Below are 19,718 nucleotides of genomic sequence, written 5' to 3' on the forward strand. Positions count from 1 at the left end.
TGCGGGTCCATCAGGGACCAGGGCAGGCTGCCCCATGAGTCAGAGCTAACTGCAGACAACGCATCACTGGCAGAGGTTTCTAACCCATGCCAGTCACCTCCACCTGCCGGTCCCAAGGAGAGACTCAGGCGCTGCCCCGCATACTTGTCAGAAAGACAACACCCACGCGCTACTTAATTCACATTACCGGCCCAAGACCAGCCCAAAGCAATGTAAACCCAGCCTTCCCTACTGGGCCCCACATGTGCCAGGTAGTTGTACGCATCACTTAGGCTGCGACACCTAGGCCCTAGACAGGGAGAGTCGAGGATGGAGGTGGAGCCCTGGCTTTCATGGGCTAATGCCAACCATCAGTGTGAGTGATGGTGCAAGGGCTGGGCTAGCAGAACTCAAGTCAGCAGACCCTAGGTTTGCTAACCTAGGGCTCCAGCATCCACACTGCATTGTGCATCCGAGTCCAGCCCTCAACTCCCACACTTCCTAGCGCTGCTCGGGCCCTGTGCTCATAGTGCAGCATGGGGCAACTCGACTGTCCAGAGGTCACAGAGAGTTGGCCCGTGAGATTTTGGGATACTATTGGTGGATTCCCAATGCATGCTCCAAAGCAACAGGGCTTGAACCCTGGGTCCCAGCTTGCCAGAGGCTCAGACCCTCCATCCCCATGGGGCGCTAGGGCTCTGAGTCAGCACAACATGTGTGTAGACGGAGGGGGTTAGGCCTGAGCTGGAGTTCAAACCTGGCCCTACCCTTCAGCCCAGACACACCTGGGTCCCAGCCACACTAGGAAACTGGCCTGGAGCTGATAAGAATCATAGAATATCAGGGTTAGAAGGGACCTCAGGAGGTCATCTAGTCCAACCCCCTGCTCAAAGGAGGACCAATCCCCAAATAAATCATCCCAGCCAGGGCTTTGTCAAGCCTCACCTTAAAAACTTTTAAGGAAGAAGATTCCACCACCTCCTAGTGAAAAAGGTTTTCCTAATATCCAACCTAAACCTCCCCCACTGCAACTTGAGACCTTTACTCCTTGTTCTGTCATCAGCTACCACTGAGAATAGTCTAGATCCATCCTCTTTGGAACCGCCTTTCAGGTACTTGAAAGCAGCTATCAAATCCCCCCTCATTCTTCTCTTCCATAGACTAAACATCCCCAATTCCCTCAGCCTCTCCTCATAAGTCATGTGTTCCAGTCCCCTCATCATTTTTGTTGCCCTCCGCTGGACTCTTTCCAATTTTTCCACATCCTTCTTGTAGTGTGGGGCCCAAAACTGGACACAGTACTCCAGAGGAGGCCTCACCAATGTCGAATAGAGGGGAACGATCACCTCCCTCGATCTGCTGGCAATGCCCCTACTTATACAGCCCAAAATACCATTAGCCTTCTTGGCAACAAGGGCACACTGTTGACTCATATCCAGCTTCTCGTCGACTGTAACCCCTAGGTCCTTTTCTGCAGAACTGCTGCCGAGCCATTCGGTCCCTAGTCTGTAGCGGTGCATGGGATTCTTCCGTCCTAAGTGCAGGACTCTGCACTTGTCCTTGTTGAACCTCATCAGATTTCTTTTGGCCCAATCCTCTAATTTCTCTAGGTCCCTCTATATCCTATCCCTACCCTCCAGCGTATCTACCTCTCCTCCCACTTTAGTGTCATCTGCAAACTTGCTGAGGGAGCAATTCATGCCATCCTCCAGATCATTAATGAAGATACTGGACAAAACCTGCCCCAGGACCGACCCTTGGGGCACTTCGCTTGATACCAGCTGCCAACTAGACATGGAGCCATTGATCACTACCCGTTGAGCCCGACAATCTAGCCAGCTTTCTATCCACCTTATAGTCCATTCATCCAGCCCATACTTCTTTAACTTGCTGGCAAGAATACTGTGGGAGACTGTCAAAAGCTTTGCTAAAGTCAAGGAATAACACGTCCACTGCTTTCCCCTCATCCACAGAGTCAGTTATCTCACACAGAAGACAATTAGGTTAGTCAGGTATGACTTGCCCTTGGTGAATCCATGCTGACTGTTCCTGATCACTTCCCTCTCCTCTAAGTGCTTCAGGATTGATTCCTTGAGGACATGCTCCATGATTTTTCCAGGGACTGAGGTGAGGCTGACTGGCCTGTAGTTCCCAGGATCCTCCTCCTTCCCTTTTTTAAAGATGGCCACTACATTAGCCTTTTTCCAGTTGTCCGGGACCTCCCCCGATCGCCATGAGTTTTCAAAGATAATGGCCAATGGCTCTGCAATCACATCCGCCAATTCCTTTAGCACTCTCGGATGCAACGCATCCGGCCCCATGGACTTGTGCATGTCCAGCTTTTCTAAATAGTCCCGAACCACTTCTTTCTTCACAGAGGGCTGGTCACCTCCTCCCCATGCTGTGCTGCCCAGTGCAGTAGTCTGGGAGCTGACCTTGTTCGTGAAGACAGAGGCAAAAAAAGCATTGAGTACATTAGCTTTTTCCACATCCTCTGTCACTAGGTTGCCTCCCTCATTCAGTAAGGGGGCCACACTTTCCTTGACTTTCTTCTTGTTGCTAACATACCTGAAGAAACCCTTCTTGTTACTCTTAACATCTCTTGCTAGCTGCAACTCCAGGTGTGATTTGGCCTTCCTGATTTCACTCCTGCTTGCCCGAGCAATATTTTTATACTCTTCCCTGGTCATTTGGTTGCCCACAGGCCCTTCTGAGCTGCCACTGAAAACTATTCAACCACTTGGTGTGGACACGACAAACCCATGCTCGGTACTGGTCCCAGAGCCTGGCCCATCTCAGCAAGTCCCCAGCCCACGTTCTGCCCCACCCCAGCCCTTTGCAACACCACTTCGGGAGGCTGCTGCCGACAATCACCGACAGCAACGCCAGGTTCTAGCATAGGCAGGGCCTAGAAGAGAGGGTGAGATAAGCCCAGAAGACCCAGGCTCCCAGCCGCCTCGCTTCATAAGCCAAGAGACATCTCCTAGGCTGAGCTCTGCTCCTCCGAGCCTCGAGGCCCTGGGGTAAATCCACGAGCAGCAGCTTCCAAGCCTGCACTGAAGGGGGCAGAAACACTGAAGCCAGAGCTCTGGCCTCAGTCATGCACTATGAGTCAGTCAGCCACTGGACTTCCACCCTCGCCTGGCAGGGACGAGCCCCAGGGCTGCACAGTCAGACAGCGCCATGCTTCTAGGCACGGTCCGGCTGCCCTCCACTCCCACTTCTTCTTTCTATGTTTACAGCCCAACAGGGAAAGGGCCTGTCAGCACCCAAGGCAGCTTAGAGCAGCCACAGACTTTTACAGCTGCCACAGGCACTCGGCACTAACCCCCCTGTGGGCAGAACACGCCCAGGCGACTGCTCTGCAACGGGAATCCGGGGCAGGCAGGGGCTGAACTGGATGGAGCCAGAAAATTGAAAACACAGGAAAATTGGATTCAGGCTACAGAGCAGGCTGTGTACTGCGGTAGCACCAAGGAGCCCCAGTCCCAGACCCCTTTGGGCTAGGCCAGGGGTGGGCAAACTATAGCCTGTGTCCGGCTCATCAGACTTTTTAATCTGGCCCTTGAGCTTCTACCGGGGAGCAGGGTCGGGGGCTTGTCCCACTCCGGTGCTCCAGCCAGGGAGCAGGGATGGGGGTTTGCCCCACTCCGCGCATGCCGTGGCTCTGTGTGGCTCCCGGAAGCAGTAGCATGTCCCTCCACCGGTTTCTACACATAGGCGCAGCCAGGGGGCTCCTCACGCTGCCCCTGCCCCAAGTCCTGGCTCTGCAGCTCCCATTGGCCAGGAACCGCAGCCAATGGGAGCTGCAGGGGCGGCGCCTGCAGACGGGGCAGCACGCAGAGCTGCCTGGCCGGCGCCGCACCTCCAAGTAGGAGTCGGGGGGGGGGGGGGGGAACATGCTGCTGCTTCCAGGAACTGCTTTGAGGTAAGCACCACCCTTCACCGTTCATCGCCTCCCAAGCCCCAAACCCTGCCCAAGCTCTGATCCCCCTCCCACCCTCTGAACCTCTCAGTCCCAGCCCGGAGCACCCTCCTGCACCCCAAACTCTTCATCCCCAGCCCCACCCTAGAGCCCACGCCCCAGCCAGAGCCCTTACCATCACCCCCTGCACCCCAACATCAGCCCAGAGTCCCCTCCCACACCCTGAAACCCTCATTTCTGGCCCCACCTTGGAACCCACACCCCCATCGCAGAGCCCCCTCCCATACTCCAAACTCCTCTGCTCCACTCCCAACCCCCTCCTGCACCCCAAACCCCGCATCCCTGACCCCACCCTAGAGCACACACCTCCAGCTGGAGTCCTGACCCCCTCCCACAACCCAACTCCCTACACCAGCCTGGAGCCCCCTCCCATACACATAACTCCTAATTTCTGGCCCCATCCCAGAGCCTGCACCCCCAGTCAGAGCCCTCACCCCAACCCCCAATTTTGTGAACATTCATGGCCCACCATACAATTTCCATACCCAGATGTGGCCCTCAGGCCAAAATGTAAGCTCATGGAGCAGGTCCTCAAAGAATCAATCCTGAAGCACTTGCATGAGAGGAAGGTGATCAGGAACAGCCAGCATGGATTCACCAAGGGAAGGTCATGCCTGACTAATCTAATCGCCTTTTATGATGAGATTACTGGTTCTGTGGATGAAGGGAAAGCAGTGGATGTATTGTTTCTTGACTTTAGCAAAGCTTTTGACACGGTCTCCCACAGTATTCTTGTCAGCAAGTTAAGGAAGTATGGGCTGGATGAATGCACTATAAGGTGGGTAGAAAGCTGGCTAGATTGTCGGGCTCAACGGGTAGTGATCAATGGCTCCGTGTCTAGTTGGCAGCCGGTATCAAGTGGAGTGCCCCAAGGGTCGGTCCTGGGGCCGGTTTTGTTCAACATCTTCATAAATGATCTGGAGGATGGTGTGGATTGCACTCTCAGCAAATTTGCGGATGATATTAAACTAAGAGGAGTGGTAGATACACTGGAGAGCAGGGATAGGATACAGAAGGACCTAGACAAATTGGAGGATTGGGCCGAAAGAAATCTGATGAGGTTCAATAAGGATAAGTGCAGGGTCCTGCACTTAGAATGGAAGAATACAATGCACCGCTACAGACTAGGGACCGAATGGCTAGGCAGCAGTTCTGCGTAAAAGGACCTAGGGGTTACAGTCGACGAGAAGCTGGATATGAGTCAGCAGTGTGCCCTTGTTGCCAAGAAGGCCAATGGCATTTTGGGATGTATAAGTAGGGGCATAGCGAGCAGATCGAGGGACGTGATCGTTCCCCTCTATTCAACATTGGTGAGGCCTCATCTGGAGTACTGTGTCCAGTTTTGGGCCCCACACTACAAGAAGGATGTGGATAAATAGGAGAGAGTCCAGCGAAGGGCAACAAAAATGATTAGGGGTCTAGAACACATGAGTTATGAGGAGAGGCTGAGGGAGCTGGGATTGTTTAGCCTGCAGAAGAGAAGAATGAGGGGGGATTGGATAGCTGCTTTCAACTACCTGAAAGGGGGTTCCAAAGAGGATGGCTCTAGACTGTTCTCAATGGTAGCAGATGACAGAACGAGGAGTAATGGTCTCAAGTTGCAGTGGGGGAGGTTTAGATTGGATATTAGGAAAAACTTTTTCACTAAGAGGGTGGTGAAACACTGGAATGCGTTACCTAGGGAGGTGGTAGAATCTCCTTCCTTAGAGGTTTTTAAGGTCAGGCTTGACAAAGCCCTGGCTGGGATGATTTAACTGGGAATTGGTCCTGCTTCGAGCAGGGGGTTGGACTAGATGACCTTCAGGGGTCCCTTCCAACCCTGATATTCTATGATTCTCTATGTTTGCCCACCCCTGTGCTAGCCACCGTACAGACACAGAACAAAGCTGTCCCTGCCACAAACGTGAGAGGTGGGCCATTTTGGGGGGGCGGAAGAAGTGCAGTGGTAACCTGTGGGTTATTCTAGGAAGCCCATACTCTGCTCTTCCTCCAGCCTTCTTCCTCTTCTCCCATCACAGAAAGCATGTCTGAGGCCGTGAGGGCCAGGAATTTGGGGCATTTTCCAGTCAGTGCCTCAGCTGTCCGCATGCAAGCCCCCAAGGGCAGAGCGAGCTCTCCGTATCAGACCGGCTCTCCTCCCAGCACAGCAGGAAATGTCTCATGTGCAACTCGGAGCAATCACTCCAAAAGTATTCATGACTAACGGGATTCCTGCAGCCCTAAGGCGCTGTCAGACACAGAGCTGAGGAACAGAGTTCATCAGCAAGAGGGTGACCAGTGCACTGCGCGGCCCGGGGGAGTCAAAGCCTTTGAAGGCAAGGCCGTCTTCGGCTGCCTCTTGCTCCCCCACCCCCTAATCTATTTAACTCTGCCGCGCGGGGGGTGCCGCTGCATGCCAGATGCTGGATAGCAGAGAGCCATGCTGTGGGGCATGCACAGCTGCGGGCCCACACCTATGCTCCCCCCACAAGACAGGTCAGTGGACCCAGGAAGCTGGCGTCAGGCTGCTGCACTGGGTGGACTGAAAGCATCCATGCTTAACGCTGCGAGAACCCCTTTGCCTTGTCCTCACTGCTCCCGGATACTGGCTACATTCAGACAGCCCAGCCCACAATGGCTCCTGGGGACCATTGACAAGACAGGGCTAACCGCGCCAAACCTGAGCAGCACAGTGGTTCAGTAGTTCATACCATCCTGTAGGCTCAATCCTTATCCCAGCACCTGGACCCAAAAGCTAGACGGGCCCCCGAGAAGACGCAAGGATGCATAGTCCTGTGACCCCTTTATGAGAGGAGAGCAAGCACAGAATGATCCGAGTAGCCACAAACCCTCCACTCCACATCCTGCAAGCGCTGCCATGCAGGGATCCCCTGGGGAGGCGAGCGGCTTGCAGCCCACACGTTCATCAAACCCCACTGGCATGCAGATCCATTTCTTCCCCAGGTGACCCATACTACTGTGCCATGGAGTAAGCACTGCTCAGCTTGCTGGGCACCTGAGTCTGTTTCCCCCAAGCCCAGGAGCGTGTGGGAAAGTGCTCTTTGCAGCAGTATTTATAATTCAAGCAGCAAAAATGCTCTTAAGTGGATTAGGAAAATGCAAAAGGACAAACACACAAGCAAGCTGCAGAGCAACAGGAAGTGGCTCTAATCACCTCCTGTCCCTTCTGGATGGCAGAGGCCCAAAGCGGGATCACCCAGCAGCCAGAGAGACCCCAGAAGGAAGTTATGTGCCTGGGGACAAGTCATGGAACGACAGAGTTTGTGAAAGTTCCCAACAAGGTAGGGCAGAGGGTGAACCCAGCTACCCCAAAGCATGCTGAAGCCCAGGGCTTGGCTGCTCGTTCCCACACTTGGGAGCCCTGGGCAGAGACACAGAACTGCAGAAGCTGGCTCCTCTCCACAAGACAGTCTGCAGTGCCAGGTTTCCCCTTCCCAGAACCTGCAACTTGCTGAGAGCACCCAGTGCCGCTCAGGGGACTTTGTCCTCAGAGGTCCCGCGGAAGGCCCCTCTCCAGGACCAGCAGCGACAGGCACCAAATCCAGGGAGACAGGCTTGCCAGCTGCTCCACTAGAAGCTGAGTATTCCAGGGGCGAAGGGGAATTCGGGCACTCCCCGCCACCGGCTCTGGCATGCTGCAGTTGCCTGGATGGGTTAGGTTACACTCTGTCCTGCACTCTCCTCTCTTCGGCTGAGAGAAACATGGATCAGGCTGAGTCAAGGTCTGACAATGGCCCCCCAGCCTGGAGCTGGGGAATCAGCCTCCCAGTCAGGGGGAGAGGGGAAGGATTAGGAATGGAGACACACACCCTGCACTGGCCCGAGACAATACCCTGCAGGGACTGTTCTTGCCCTGCCTCCCGGGGAACAGCCAGCTAGACCCAATGGCACTTTCCTGTCCCTGCCCTCTGAGGACACGGCCAGCTAAGCCAGCTGTCAGAGGCAGCATTGGCTTTCTCCTGGAGGGCTTGGGCAAGGGCAGCCAAAGCTGCCCCCTGTGACGCTTCAAAGCAAACCAGCCCCTCCAGCCTGACGCCCAGCACTCCGGCCCCCACCGAGGAGACAGGCAGCGTTCAAAGGTTCCGATTCCTGCACCCGTCAGCTCCCCACACCTGGGCCTGCCTTGGCATGGGGTGAGGTGAGCTCTTGAGGTTCCTCCCAACCCGACCTCTCTCTGATTGCTGCGATTCTGTGACTGGTTACAGGGCCGGCTGCAGCACTGCAGCCTGGGGGCGGCTGCCCGGCCTTCCACCCAGAGCACGCAGCCACTTCCAACACAGGGTGGGGGGGAAGAGTAGATGAGGCAGGCCCTAAATGGCAAATGGGTGAAAACTCTTTGGGCCTTCAAGCTTTAATAGCCAGAGCCCGCACGTTGGATGCCCTCTGCAAGTGCCCTCCTGCGCGTCAATGAGAAGTAATGCCCGCCAAGGACATAGATGCCAGAAAACACAAAAGCAAAAGGCCTTCAAAGCGATCACTAATCGGTTCAGAGGCTGCCCAGAAACACACAGCCTGCATCACCAAATTCCCCTCATAACTTACAAAGCTTCTATTAATACAACCAAGGGGAAGGAAGGAAGGAAAAGAGAACCCAGTGTGTTATCTTGTCTGGCCTGGGCAAGTGCCATCTAGTTTAAGGAAGACTCACCCACCGGCCTCCAAACCTAGCCCCAAATGGGAGGCGAAGGCCCAGATCCTGCGCCTACCTGCATCACAGTACAGCTGGAGCCCTTAACTTGGGGATACACTTAAAAGTGAGCTGCAAAGGTAAACCCCCATACATTTATATACACACACACATACACACTTTGATTTTTGTCTGGCAGGTTCTCGCATCTTGATTTTTGTCCTTATAAATATCAGAGTGTCAAGCAAGGCTGGTCTTTCCTTTTTCACTGGAAAACTCAAATGTGGCCTGGGAGTTCAGGTAACCCTTTAACAAAGGGGCTGGGATGCTGACTCCTTAGCAAGGAGAGCTTGGGTCACAGGTTTTCAAAGAGGCGGAATAAAGATCACTTTCCATCTCACTTAATTGGATTCTCCTTCCATGGACACCCTGATGTCCTAAACCACCCAGCTCTCCAGTCAACCACAGAGTCAAAGAATTTCAGGGTTGGAAGGGACCTCAGGAGGTCATCTAGTCCAACCCCCTGCTCAAAGGAGGACCGATCCCCAATTAAATCATCCCAGCCAGAGCTTTGTCAAGCCTCACCTTAAAAACTTCTAAGGAAGGAGATTCCACCACCACCCTAGGTAACGCATTCCAGTGCTTCACCACCCTCCCAGTGAAAAAGAGTTTTCTAATATCCAATCTAGACCTCCCCCACTGCAACTTGAGACCATTACTCCTTGTTCTATCATCTGCTACCACTGAGAACAGTCTAGAGACATCCTCTTTGGAACCCCCTTTCAGGTAGTTGAAAGCAGCTATCAAACCCCCCTCATTCTTCTCTTCTGCAGACTAAACAATCCCAGTTCCCTCAGCCTCTCCTCATAACTCATGTGTTCCAGTCCCCTCGTATTTTTTTGTTGCCCTCCACTGGACTCTTTCCAATTTTTCCACATCCTTCTTGTAGCGTGGGGCCCAAAACTGGACACAGTACTCCAGAGGAGGCCTCACCAATGTCGAATAGAGAGGAACGATCACCTCCCTCGATCTGCTGGCAATACCCCTACTTATACACCCCAAAATGCCATTGGCCTTCTTGGCAAGAAGGGCACACTGTTGACTCATATCCAGCTTCTCGTCCACCGTAACCCCTAGGTCCTTTGCTGCTGAACTGCTGCCTAGCCACTCGGTCCCTAGTCTGTAGCGATGCACGGGATTTTTCCGTCCTAAGTGCAGGACTCTGCACTGTTCCTTGTTCAACCTCATCAGATTTCTTTTGGCCCAATCCTCTAATTTCTCTAGGTCCCTCTGTATCCTATCCCTACCCTCCAGCATATCTTCCACTCCTCCCAGTTTAGTGTCATCTACAAATTTGCTGAGGGTGCAATCCATGCTGTCCTCCAGATCATTAATGAAGATATTGGACAAAACTGGCCCCAGGACCGACCCTTGGGGCACACCGTTTGATACCAGCTGCCAACTAGACTTGGAGCCATTGATCACTACCCATTGAGCCCGACGATCTATCCACCTTATAGTCCATTCATCCAGCCCATACTTCTTTAACTTGCTGGCAAGAATACTGTGGGAGACCGTATCGAAAGCTTTGCTAAAGTCAAGGAGTAACACGTCCACTACTTTCTCCTCATCCACAGAGCCAGTTATCTCGTCATAGAAGGCAATTAGATTAGTCAGGCATGACTTGCCCTTGGTGAATCCATCTGACTATTCCTGATCACTTCCCTCTCCTCCAAGTGCTTCAGAATTGATTCCTTGAGGACATGCTCCATGATTTTTCCAGGGACTGAGGTGAGGCTGACTGGCCTGTAGTTCCCAGGATCCTCCTCCTTCCCTTTTTTAAAGATGGCCACTACATTAGCCTTTTTCCAGTCATCTGGGACCTTGCCCAATCGCCATGAGTTTTCAGAGATAATGGCCAATGGCTCTGCAATCACATCCGCCAACTCCTTTAGCACTCTCAGACACAGCGCATCCAGCCCCACGGACTTGTGCCCGTCCAGCTTTTCTAAACAGTCCCAAACCACTTCTTTCTTCACAGAGGGCTGGTCACCTCCTCCCCATGCTGTGCTGCCCAGTGCAGTAGTCTGGGAGCTGACCTTGTTTGTGAAGACAGAGGCAAAAAAAGCATTGAGTACATTAGCTTTTTCCACATCCTCTGTCACTAGGTTGCCTCCCTCATTCAGTAAGGGGCCCACACTTTCCTTGACTTTCTTCTTGTTGCTAATACCTGAAGAAACCCTTCTTGTTATTCTTACCATCTCTTGCTAGCTGCAACTCCAAGTAGGATTTGGCCTTCCTGATTTCACTCCTGCGCAATATTTTTATACTCTTCCCTGGTCATTTGTCCAATCTTGCACTTCTTGTCAGATTCTTTTTTGTGTTTAAGATCAGCAAGGATTTCACTATGAAGCCAAGCTGGTGGCCTGCCATATTTACTATTCTTTCGACACATCAGGATGGTTTGTTCCTTGAACCTCAATAAGGATTCTTTAATATACAGCCAGCTCTCCTGGACTCCTTTCCCCCTCATGTTATTCTCCCAGGTGATCCTGCCCATCAGTTCCCTGAGGGAGTCAAAGTCTGCTTTTTTGAAGTCCAGGGTCCTTATTGTGCTGCTCTCCTTTCTTCCCTGTGTCAGGATCCTGAACTCGACCATCTCATGGTCACTGCCTCCCAGGTTCCCATCCATTTTTGCTTCCATGTCCCCCGCGATAACTCACTCACTCTCTAACACACACACTAAAGCATTTAGTTTGGCAAACACCAGAAGCCCCTTTTGAGCTCTCTGTAGTTATCATAAAATGGGGGAAAGCAGCACAGGCCTAATTACTTTCTCTGTGCAGGTCCCCTTTCAAGAGGGTTCTCACAGTAGCTGCTTTCAGCTCTCAAGGGCCATGAAAATGCTTCTTGGTAATTTAAGAATGAGGAACCCCTCAGCTGATCTTGCTGGCACACACAAGCACAGAGAACTCGAGGTCACAGCCCTGAATTTCAGAAACATCCCATCACTGCAATAGCTTTACTGTCAAACCAAACCTATCCGCTGCATACTTTCCTCTCTGGCTGGACTCTTCTGTGCCATGCCTTAGCTACCAGCAAAGGATTAAACAGGCCCAGCATCAAAAGCAAGCCAGGGAGGGTGGGGAGGCGGGCAGGCAAGCTGCAAGGAGCCGAAACCTTTCATCTGTAAATTACAGCCTACCAAGCTGAGGAAACTCGTCCAGCACCAGCCTCTGAAACCCACACTGGTTATTACCCAAATAATGCAACTCGCTGGACACAGAGTCCCGCAGGCAGCGAGGAAATCAAAGCCAATTGGCACCCAGAGCGCTCCCTGGGAGCTGGAGCCTGATCACTCCTTTCCAAAGGAGGTTACAATTACTCGGCAACGACAGGGAAAATGACCATGGCCCAGTGTCCCCCGGGCCCGAGTGCCCCCCTCCATGCAGGGGTGTGCCCCCCCATAGAAGGATGAGGGTCCCCGTGGGCCCCCCCATAGAAGGATGAGGGGGGAGGGTCCCCCCGTGCGCCCCCCCATAGAAGGATGAGGGGGGAGGGTCCCCCCGTGCGCCCCCCCATAGAAGGATGAGGGTCCCCGTGCGCCCCCCCATAGAAGGATGAGTGGGGAGGGTCCCCCCGTGCGCCCCCCCATAGAAGGATGAGGGGGGAGGGTCCCCCCGTGCGCCCCCCCATAGAAGGATGAGGGTCCCCGTGGGCCCCCCCATAGAAGGATGAGGGGGGAGGGTCCCCGTGGGCCCCCCCATAGAAGGATGAGGGGGGAGGGTCCCCCCGTGCGCCCCCCCATAGAAGGATGAGGGTCCCCGTGGGCCCCCCATAGAAGGATGAGGGGGGAGGGTCCCCGTGGGCCCCCCCACAGAGGGGTGCGGGGAGGGTGGAGAGGGGACTGGGCAGCGGCCGCGGGAGCAGTGCCCAGCGCCGCCAGCGAGCCCGGCCGCTCCCCCCAGGCCCGGCCCGGGACCCCCGCAAGCCCGGCCCGGCACTTACATGGCTGCAGCAGCCGCTCGCTCCCCGCCCGGCGGCCAGGCCCGAGCAGCGCGGCCCGCAGCCACCGCCTCCTCCAGCCCCTGGGCGGGGCCCGCGGCAGCGACTCCCGCCCCCGGCCCGGCCCACGCCGGGCCCGGGCTTCAGCGGGCCGCGGGCCGGAGCTGCGCTCGGCCCCCCGCGCAGCCCCCCACCCTGTCCGGGGGGCTCTGATCTTCCTGCCCCGCCCGCTGGGGCGCAGCGACCCCAGGCCAGGCCCCCCTGGGCCGCGGCGTGTCCGTGGGGCGGGGGCCAGGGCCCGATTCCTTCACAGGATCCGTGGGGCCGCGGCGTGTCCGTGGGGCGGGGGCCAGGGCCCGATTCCTTCACAGGATCCGTGGGGCCGCGGCGTGTCCGTGGGGCGGGGGCCAGGGCCCGATTCCTTCACAGGATCCATGGGGCTGTGGCACGTCCGTGGGGCGGGGGCCAGGGCCCGATTCCTTCACAGGATCCGTGGGGCCGCGGCGTGTCCGTGGGGCGGGGGCCAGGGCCCGATTCCTTCACAGGATCCGTGGGGCTGTGGCACGTCCGTGGGGCAGAGGCCAGGGCCCGATTCCTTCACAAGATCCGTGGGGCTGCAGCACGTCCGTGGGGCGGGGGCCAGGGCCCAATTCCTTCACAGGATCCATGGGGCTGCGGCACGTCCGTGGGGCAGGGGCCAGGGCCCGATTCCTTCACAGGATCCATGGGGCTGTGGCACGTCCGTGGGGCGGGGGCCAGGGCCCGATTCCTTCACAGGATCCGTGGGGCTGCGGCACGTCCGTGGGGCGGGGGCCAGGGCCCGATTCCTTCACAGGATCCGTGGGGCTGCGGCACGTCCGTGGGGCGGGGGCCAGGGCCCGATTCCTTCACAGGATCCGTGGGGCCGCGGCGTGTCCGTGGGGCGGGGGCCAGGGCCCGATTCCTTCACAGGATCCGTGGGGCTGCGGCACGTCCGTGGGGCGGGGGCCAGGGCCCGATTCCTTCACAGGATCCGTGGGGCTGCGGCACGTCCGTGGGGCGGGGGCCAGGGCCCGATTCCTTCACAGGATCCGTGGGGCTGCGGCACGTCCGTGGGGCGGGGGCCAGGGCCCGATTCCTTCACAGGATCCGTGGGGCTGTAGCACGTCCGTGGGGCGGGGCTCACTCAGACCCTGACGCCTGCACAGGATGCTCAGGGACACGGTGTGTCCAGCGGGCAGAGGTCAGCTCCTCACCCCCTGCACAAGACCTTCGGTAACGTGGCACCCAATGAGTTCAAGTTACCACTGTATCAAACCCATCTGCCCCATTACTGCAGTTAAACTGGCCTATGCCCAAGGGCCTGGGGGGTTGACTTGCCCTCCCTTATCACTGCATAACCTGGGGGCAGGCATACCAGTGCTAAAACCCCCCGCCCCCAGCGCAGGGCAGGCCTCACCGCAAAGGAAAGCAGCCATTCCAGTGCCAACATGGGCCTGGACTCGGGGGTGGGTAATGGAGTGAGTGGACGCCCTACCTCTGTCTTTCCTAGGGTCTAAGTGGGATCTGGGATCTGATCTGAATATAGCTGGTGTATCTGAGACCCAAACTACCACAGTGCAGCCAGTCCAACCCCACTCCCACCCCAGCCAGGCCTGCAAACCTGTGACCGGCAAGGGCCAGAGCCAAGAGTGAGTTATGGAGGTTTCCCCTTATGAGGGATAAGTATACCTCATCTCTGCTCCAGCCGCTATTTATAGAACTGGCCTCAAACGGTTCACTTTGTTGTTATTACATCTACTGCTGTCTGATTTCCACGTTCCATCGCCCTGCCGGCTCCCCACCCCCATACAGCCTGAAAGGCCAGCACCCATCAGCAGGAGGAATTGCAATATTTCATTTTGATTGACAGGAGATGTCACTATAGCGAGGACGGAAAGACATGTGCGTCTGACCCATCGACTCATGTCCGTCGATGCTCCGGGCCAAGTACATGCACGCAGTGGGCAGCGCAGGCAAGAGAAGATGCCCCCGCCTTGCCAGGAAGACTGGTTGCATGGCAGAGCTAACGCAGCTCAGACTGAAGAGGTGGGCAGGGCCAGGGATGAGACCTTACGAAGCAGCTGGGCACACTGGAGAGAGAAATCATTCAGAGTGCATTGAAATCAGTGCTCCCACACCCCTTCCAGTGGAAGCCACGCCTTCTACGAATAGCTCCCTGTGTCAGACGCTGGGCTTAACTTCCCTGGACAGAACACCCAGCTCCCCCACCCTCTGGGGGTCTTCTCACCTGGCCAGGCAGCCCTGGGTGAGTGGGTTCTAGCCCAAGGCCCGTCAGAAACTCGCCCCGGCTAAGGGACAGAGAGCGGTGCGTTCCACAGCCAGAGAGGAGCAGTGGGGGAGGAGCGGCGATGGACGGGGCTGCTGGTTTGTGAAGCAGAATGGAAACTGGGAATCACTCGGGGCAAGTCTACACTGAACCAACCTACATTAAATCAATGTACAGCAACCGCAGGCATTACTGTGGTGGTTCATGTCCACACGACACCCCATCTGTCGGTGGTGCGTGTCCTCACCAGGAGTGCTTCCACCAATTTAACTGGGTAGGCACTGACAGCTGGAGCCCCCAGCCCTGGGGCTGACAGCCCGAGCTGCCCCCCATGCATGGGACTCACAGCTCTGGCTGTCAGCCCTGGGAGCAGCCAACAGGCACTGTAGGTAATGCAGTGTCTGCAGACACCGTGCTGCCCTAACTACACCGACCTGAGCATTACGCCTCTCGCGAAGGTGGAGTTTTGACCTTGGTGTAGTGGGTGACTTACATGGGCAGGAACAAAAGTTACCTTACATTGACCTAACTCTGTAGTGTAGACCAGGTCTCAGTCTCCCCTGCCCAGAAATCCTATCCCCGAAATGCCATCAGGTGTAAGTGCAGTGCGCCATGCCCCACCCCTTCCTTCATTGCTGCCTTACTGTCAGGAACTGAACAAACCCAGAGCACCTGCTCTCCCAGAGCCCTGGGATTTGTAGCAATGTCCCTACAGTGGAACTCGTCAGGTCGCTGTGAATGCTGCTTGCCTGCAGTGATTTTTGCTGATCAGAACAGGAGCTAGATACAGTAACAACAAAGTGCATGTTCTCCGACCAACACGAGGGCTCCTGAGTGGGAAGGGACAAGTTCTGCAATGGAGGCTTCAGTGCAGCATTGCTTCCAATACAAACATAGAATCATAGAATATCAGGGTTGGAAGGGACCTCAGGAGGTCATCTAGTCCGATCCCCTGCTCAGAGCAGGACCAATCCCCAATTTTTGCCCCAGATCCCTAAATGGCCCCCTCAAGGATTGAACTCACGATCCTGGGTTTAGCAGGCCAATACTCAAACCACTGACAGCACCTTGCATCCCTAAGCACTTTGCAAGCCGTCTGCATACATCAGCACTGAAATGCAGCACCTCTGGGGCAGAAAGACACTGCACACAACACAGCAGAGGGAGAGGAAGAGGGACTTGCCCAGGGGCCCTGAGGCAAACCCCTATTTGGGCAGAAAGTGCTGGGAGGTTTGCAATGGCTGTGCAAGCAGACCTTAATCTTGCTGTTTTAAAGGGTCTTAAACTGCCTCAACTCAGCGTCCTCCCTTCAGCCTGGATGGTGCTGCACCAGTGATCTCCCTCCCAGTCCTTCCTGCCTCAAGGGCTGCTGTGCTGGCTGCTGCCTCCTCTCTTGCATGCAATGTAGCCGCAGTGGATGAAAAGCTCTGTGGGGCTTGAAGCCCGTCTCTCTTTCCAACAGAATGATATTACCTCACCCACTGGATCTTCCTCTCTTGGTCACTATGCTACGGTGCGGCGCACCATACAGGGCCCCGGGTTAGTCCCATAGGGTTGCAGCTGGCTCCGTTGCATAAGGAGAGAGGCAGTGCATTGGGACCCTGCGCCTCACAGCAGAAGGGAGACGTTGGAAAATGAGCTGGGAAGAGGGTGATCAGCGCCCTGGCCCATTCTCAGGAAATGGACAAAATGATGATTTCATTAGCCTGCCTGCTGAGAGGCTGAGCCCCAGCCACCCTCCGCCCACGCACTGCCCCACCAGCTCCCAGACATGCCCACTATCGGGTTTAAGGATCGTCCCAAAGGTGGTAGGTGGCTGAGTAGGGACTAAGGCCAAGATCCGCAGAAACATGTAGGCGTCTACCTCCCACTGACATTAATAGAGCTATGAGGATCTAGGACCAAGCTCAGCAGCTTCCGAGCAGAATGGGCATGATAGTCAGATTCACACTCACTCACTATCTGGGAAAGAACCACACTGGCCCCACCGGGATCACAGAAGCAAACACTGTGCCAACATGATGCTCCAAGCAGGACCAAAAGCCAGACAGCATCTGTGCCACTCACACAGATCTCTAATGTCTCTCTAATGTGCTGGATATGGCTCCTTCAGAGCTAAGCGATGGGGCGCAAATATTCACCTGGAGCACATTGCTGTGTCTCGTTTCCAGGGCTCCCCCCTGAAGACTGGTCCTTGGTGTGCAGCGATCACCAATCTCTCTAGCTCCCCCCCCGCCCCGCTCCAGACGTAGCCCTCTCTCCCTGGCACAATGCCCTTAGCACCAATTCAGAGCTAGGGTGCAACCCCTGTTGGATTCTTTCCATGGGAATCCACAAGGGCCTGCAGGCCATGGGAAGGACAGTGGCTTTGCTTGCTCAGAGCCAGATCTTGTGTCCGAAGAAGCTCTGGGCAGCTGTCGGCACCCTTCATGCCTGTGTGTGCCGGGAGCAATTCTGCATGAAGAGCCCCTGTGAGTGCTCAGGACTGAGCCATTGGATGGCAAGCCCATTACTCTCTGGCATAGCAGCATGGCCAAGGCCTCTCCTATGGATTTCTGGATAGCCCCTCATTAGGAGAATAGTTGAGCTACCAGGTACTGAAGGGGTTAAACTTTGCCCCAGGAAGCAGGATTGGTTGATGCATCAGAGGCCAGGTGGGAGTCCCAAAGCCTCCCACTCCCAAGAGGGTTAACACCCACAGGGGAAAGGGCTAGTCTGGACCACAGGGGCGTAGCCATGGGTGGGCCCAAATCAGAGCCTCGGGCAGAGCCAATGTCCGAATGGCTGTGGATAAGGAAGAGCGGGTGGCTCTTGGCCGATGTGCGGAACACCATGGCCTCTGCCCAGCGCTCTAAACTTCTCCTGGCTGACTGCCTGCCCCTGACCTAGCTCAAATCGTGCCTGCCCATGGGGCTTCAGGGATCGCTCCTCTCCCCGCCCCCAGCTCCCTGCACACAGGTCCCTTTTCTGCACCCAGCTACGCTGTTACACTCCTGACCCTGGCATTCAAATACATGATGCAATAATACATAACATGCAATATCAATTATTTGATGTCACATTAGACCCTTGGGCATTGCTTATCCATCATAAGTTGGGGCCCAGCCAACTTTCCACTCCTAGCTCTGCCACTGCCATGTAATATTTCCACCCTGGCATCTGCCTACCCCACCCTGCCTGCTGGCCATGGTTGGCTGCTGCCCCCAGACAGCAGGCAGGGGAAGGGCGGGTGATAAAACAAAGAAAGGAGAACTCAAGGTTGAAGGAAACGGCTCCCTGCTATTACTCACTGGGCCCAGGGCAGCTGCAGCCGCGGCCTCATTCCCTCCACTCACCCTGCCAAGGTCCCGTTCTGACTCTGGTTCACAGACTGGGGTCCTGCCCTGATCACTCTTAAGACAGACCCTGTGCTGAACTCACTAGGGTCCATGGTCATGAGCCCCCGAGGGCCCCTAAACCCCCAGGAGCCCAGCTATGTGGCAGCCCTATTCCATGCAGTGTCCTTACAATTCATAGAATCATAGAATATCAGAGTTAGAAGGGACCTCAAGAGGTCATCCCCTGCTCAAAGCAGGGCCAATCCCCAATTTTTGCCCCAGATCCCTAAATGGCCCCCTTAAGGATTAAACCCTGGGTTTAGCAGGCCAATGCTCAAACCACTGAGCTATCCCTGGAGAATGTGTGTTAATTCCACCCAACCAAGTCATGCCACGCGCCTACAAGCAGGAACTGATTGAGCCTTGGCAGACAGGCCACTTGACAGCAAGGCCAATATGGGCAGGAAGTGAAGTGATGTGCCTGAGGCCACATGGTCACAAGTCAGGAGCCCCACTGCACTGGTCCCGCTGTTAATCCCACAATGTGACTCTCCAGTGACTTTCAGGGAAAAGCACCAATTGCAGGCGTGCAGCAGTGCCAGACAAGGTGTGCACCACTCGCACGCCTCCAGCACAAGCACGCAGTCTGTCCGTCTCCAGAGAAGGAGGGCTCCGCCCCACCCCCATCACGTGCTGCAGCTTTCAGGAGCCCATGCTGCGGGTGTGCGGATAATTATCATTCCCTCCTGCTGGGGCATGTGGCAGGATGAGTCACACGCTTCTCCTGTATCGCTGCCTTGCGATACAGCCAGTGTTTAGGGGGAAGGCACGTGCAGCCACACAAGCCAGGCAGCTTCTTCCTCCCAGAAGACTCTTCCTGCTGTGGGGCAATTATAATAGTTACAGATGCAAAGTGACAACCTGATCTCGTTCCTTTTCCATCTTTCCCAGAAATGTTGGCAGAAGCACACGGGGTTCAGAGCTGGAGCTGCCCTTTTTCCCAGTCAGGAAGCTTTCTCTGCTTCCAATCCCTTTTAACAAGGCTCTAACCAAAGAGAAGCAAGAATCCAGATTATCCAGCTCTGTAGGCAGGGCATCCGGGGCTCTTCCTGTCCTTGAATAGCATATTCCTCTTTGATCAGAGGGAGCAGGCCTGGCCTAGGAAGCTGTAGACCAGTTCATCTAAGGTTCTAAAGTCCCCAAGATTGCCGATGGCTGCAGGGCTCTCCAGCAGACTGTAAATTGAAGGCTAGCATGGAGATTCCCACTCAGATTAATGGAAGACACTCCAGCCACACCAAATGCATCAGATAGGTCTCCTGGATTTGATTGGCAGGGATGAAAGTCCAAGCCAGCAAAGAATATTCCTGCAAGCCACATGTTAAGGAGAAGTGGCTGAGATGCCAGCTGCTGGCACAGAAATCTGGTGCCAGCCTTTCACAGCTGATATGTATGAGCTAATGAAACCAGTAAGTCAGACCCCATCTACAGAAACCC

General features: G+C 55.5%; 1 protein-coding gene across 3 annotated transcripts in view; it reads right to left on the reverse strand.

The window, feature by feature from the left end:
* RIPOR1 (RHO family interacting cell polarization regulator 1) overlaps window positions 1-19,718 on the reverse strand; it is a 119,138-nt gene that overhangs the window by 80,305 nt on the left and 19,115 nt on the right. Inside the window, exon 1 of one of the 3 annotated variants that reach the window (XM_073307141.1) lies at window positions 12,600-12,677. The exons of the other annotated variants lie outside the window; for them this stretch is intronic. The gene's annotated coding sequence lies outside the window, so the exon portion shown is untranslated. Of the gene's footprint in view, window positions 1-12,599; window positions 12,678-19,718 lie in introns of those variants that run through there. 3 annotated transcript variants of the gene reach the window in all.

This window comes from Lepidochelys kempii, chromosome 12, assembly GCF_965140265.1.
Source record: "Lepidochelys kempii isolate rLepKem1 chromosome 12, rLepKem1.hap2, whole genome shotgun sequence".
Classification (NCBI taxonomy): domain Eukaryota; kingdom Metazoa; phylum Chordata; order Testudines; family Cheloniidae; genus Lepidochelys; species Lepidochelys kempii.